This window comes from Mytilus californianus, unplaced genomic scaffold (assembly GCF_021869535.1).
Source record: "Mytilus californianus isolate M0D057914Y unplaced genomic scaffold, xbMytCali1.0.p SCAF_1, whole genome shotgun sequence".
Classification (NCBI taxonomy): Eukaryota; Metazoa; Mollusca; class Bivalvia; order Mytilida; family Mytilidae; genus Mytilus; species Mytilus californianus.
Window position 1 is genome coordinate 47,400,064 of NW_026262581.1, and position 4,333 is coordinate 47,404,396.

At 32.8% G+C, this 4,333-nt stretch overlaps 1 long non-coding RNA gene across 1 annotated transcript; it reads left to right on the forward strand.

Moving 5' to 3' along the window:
- The first annotated feature begins 2,237 nt into the window (after positions 1–2,237).
- On the forward strand, positions 2,238–3,585 carry LOC127704677 (uncharacterized). The gene is made up of 2 exons (XR_007983461.1): positions 2,238–2,491; positions 3,288–3,585. It is a non-coding gene; the product is annotated as an uncharacterized LOC127704677 (long non-coding RNA).
- The last annotated feature ends 748 nt before the right edge of the window (positions 3,586–4,333 follow it).

Sequence of the window (4,333 nt, forward strand, 5' to 3'; positions counted from 1 at the left end):
ATACATAAACATACAAACATAATCTGACCACATTTATAAACATTATATATATAACTGTATATCCCCTCCATTATTTGCAAGAGACAGTTATTGTTTACCTAATCACATAATCACAAATTTTTTGCCAATATAGTCACATAATCATTAATTATTTTTTGAAACAAGATAATCAAATAATCAAAAATACAGTCCTAGATTATCAAATAATCAAATAATCATGAAATATTTGGTCTGGTAATCAAATAATCACTATAAAAACGGCCTAGTAATCACATAATCAAAAACCCCACGAGAAGGCTCTAAACCGGACCACATGAATACCCCCGACCCCCCTTTCCTGTTTTTTCTGCAAGGTTCGTGTCGCTCATTTTATAGTTTTTTTGCGTATTGCTGTCGTTTTTTTCATGTTTAGTACCGACAAATATTATTTTTGTCCCTCGATTTCCCCATGTTAACAATGCTTTCTTTTTTTTTTCTTTCAAAACAAAGCATTGTAAGTGTGAATATCCTTGTTTTTGTGCTTAATATATATTTATTGTACTCATTGACAATCAATTTTACTTTTGAGATCGTATGTGTTTGAGACTGTTTATAAATACATTGGAAGGAAACAAATGTAATTCGTATTTTTATGTTATATATACTCATAGTAAAAATACCCTTTATTAATAACTCCCCATTTTTTACTCAATTCAATGCAGAAAATGTTTTTTTGTTAAAAAAATTTTACACAATTACAAACTGTATAAAAACTTATTTAACAAACATATGATTTAATCTAGCACCTACGGTTATTTAATTTCAAGATACTACATCGTTTTCTGAAGAAAAAAAAAGGATCACTACGAACAAAGTGCGAATCGGACATACGATTGATTTCTTTAACTTGTGGTTACGTGTTCCTTTTTTCTGTGTCTTATATTCACCGGCGTTGATTTACTAGTCTTTTATTGAAAATTCTGATATTATTGCCTGTATAGGAATATAATACAATACAACGCTTATCAACGACATCTGAAAATTAAAAAAAAAATGTGTAGCCCCTTAGTTCATGAAGCAAGTTTTCGATCTGCACTTTGTACACGGGATGAGGTTTAGGTTGTTAATCAAATTCGTAATTAACTATTCTGTCCAAGGAACAATCTGTGGCTTTCACATCAACACTTAGTAAAACAACGTCATCAGATGAACGATTTCTCCTAATTATGATAATAAAATTATTTTACTTGCGGTCCACGTATTGCGGCATGATCTATCAAGCGTTAGAAGCGTTATTTTATTTTTTTTTCATTTTCGTTGTAGCTGAAAATGATGTTAGGAAGAATGAGAGCAACACAGATGTGGATTTTTATATCCAAAGACGGACGAGATCAAAAATCTTTCTCAAAAATAAATACCTAAAAGCTCCAAAAACAAAACTTACAACGAGCATTGTCAACCAAATTGGTGCTAAAGGAGACCACCCAAACATGAGAAAAATGGCTGTGAAATAAATATTGACGCTGGCAGTGTTAAAATCAATTTAAAAGTTTTGTTTTCAAGAAACCGTCTTGGTGAGTGACACAATTATTGTATTGGAAAGTGATCTTAATAAAAAAAAGGTTTTTGGTGTAATTGTCATTTGTTCTTTTGTTGTTCATTTTTTTTCAAAATTTGTTTTTGCAAAAACATATTTTCCGATTTAAAGCCAGCAACGCCTTCCCTGAGTAATATCTTTGTGAGCGCCTCAGCCCCAAACACACCCTAATAACAACGTAGTATCCTTTGTGTTAGGTCTTTGTACTCTCAACAAATACTGACTGGGTATAAATCTTGAAAAGTAAACTGCATTTACGTCATCTGGGTGAATGACATTTAGTTTCTTTATTTAAAATCGTATACATATGAATGGAATAAGAGACAGCACACCAACAACACATTAAGTTAACCTTTTAGATTTTAGGTCTCAACCCTACAATGTAAATACCGTAATACATTTGTTAAATTTTTACCAATTTAGATCATACCCATCTTTAGTCTTATATTCAAAGTATTTTACCAATTTAGATCATACCCATCTTTAGTCTTATATTCAAAGTTTACCAATGTTTGGCTATATCAGCTTTTATTGCATGTGCTTTAACATCTAGCTTATTATTGTGCCTATCATTATCATTTATAAACAGTGCTCTTGTATGGCTTTCATTTTTTATACGACCGCAAACATTTTTTGCGGTCGTATATTGGATCACGTCGTCGTTGTCGTCGTCGTCAGCGTCGTCGTCGGCGTCGTCCGAAGACATTGGTTTCCGGACAATAATTTTAGTTAAAATGTATGGATCTCTATGAAATTTAACCAAAAGGTTCAATACCACAAAAGGAAGGTTGGGAATGTTTTTGGGGGTGATGGTCCCAACCGTTTAGGAATTAGGGGCCACAACAAGCATTTTTCTAGTTTCAGGACAATAACTTGTGTATAAGTATTTTGATTGCTCTGAAATTGTACCACAATGTTCAATAAAACAAGTAGAAGGTTGGGATTCATTTTGGGGGTAATTGCCCAAACCGTTCAGGAAGTAGGGGTCAAAAAGCGTCTAAACAAGCATTTTTCTAGTTTTCAGACAATAACTTGTGTTTAAGTGTATGGATGTCTCTTCATTTGTACCACATTTTACAAAAAGAAAATTTCTTCAAAATTAATTTATATGTCCCCATTCAAATGCATTGATCGTCAAAAAAAAGGGGGGTGCCAACCCCCGGAACCCTCCCCCCCCCACTGGATCCGCCACTGATGTCTCTTAATTTGTACCACATTTTACAAAAAGAAAAATTTCTTCAAAATTAATTTTTTTGGAAGGGGGGTGGGGGGTAAAAAAAAAATTTTTTTGGGGGGGGGCATTTTTTATCTCAAAAGAAAATTCTCTTCAAATATTATTTTTTCTGGAGGGGGGTAAAAAAAAAAATTTTGGGGGGGGTCAATTTTTTTTTTCCTCAAGATTTAAGAACTTGTCAATTTACCAAAGAAAAAAATTGGGGGTCACAATTTCTTTTGCTAATTCTTTGTATATAGTCTGAAAACAGATTTACTAAGTATTGCACAACAGCACAGTGTATTGCACAACAGCAAGAAATCTTCAATTGAATATAAATTCAAATCATACAACCAATTTCAAGTTTTTTTATTACATTTATTCTGTGTCAGAAACCTATAATGTGTCAAATATTTAATTACAATCCGAATTCAGACCTGTATCAAGCTTGAATATTGTGTCCATTTTTGACCCAACTATTCAGGGTTGTACCACAAGGTTCAATACCACAAGTAGAAGGTTGGGATTCATTTTGGGGGTAATTGCCCAAACCGTTCAGGAAGTAGGGGTCAAAAAGGGTCTAAAACAAGCATTTTTCTAGTTTTCAGACAATAACTTGTGTTTAAGTGTATGGATGTCTCTTCATTTGTACCACATTTTACAAAAAGAAAATTTCTTCAAAATTATTTTTTTTGGAAAAGGGGGGGGGGGGTAAATTTTTTTTTAGGGGGGGGGCAATTTTTTTTCCTCAAAAGAAAATTCTCTTCAAATATTTTTTTTTTTTTGGGGGGGGGGGGGTCAATTTTTTTTCCCACAAGATTTAAGAAATTGTCAATTTTCCAAAGAAAAAAATTGGGGGTCACAATTTATTTTGCTAATTCTTTGTATATAGTCTGAAAACAGATTTACTGAGTATTGCGCAACAGGCTACAGCACAGTGTATTGCACAACAGCAAGAAATATTCAATTGAATATAAATTAAAATCATACAACCAATTTCAAGTTCTTTGACTACATTTATTCTGTGTCAGAAACCTATAATGTGTCAAATATTTAATTACAATCCAAATTCAGACCTGTATCAAGCTTGAATATTGTGTCCATTTTTGCCCCAACTGTTCAGGGTTGGACCTCTGCGGTCGTATCCAGCTGCGCTCGGCGAAGCAGTTTATTGTATTTCCATTTCTATGATTTATCTATTTCGTTCTTTCAACAGCAGCATAACCTTCTTATTTGTATACCGATGTTCTCCAAATAAATTTCAATTAAACAACTTTTACAGCCTTTCAATTTTCATTGCTTTCTCATATATACACTTACATATTTTAGCCGTGCTTTTGATATTTCAAAGGGACTACTTAGTGGGAAATATTCTGAGTAGTTTATCTATGGTATACTATTCCAAGCATGTAGATGCAATATATCAGTGTCAACAAAACAAGGCCGAACAATGTCAGCAAGCTGCATTATAATATTAACAGACGCTTAGGGTATGGACTTTCGTTATCTCGATATTTTGTTTTGTGTACAAGTTTTTTTTTAAA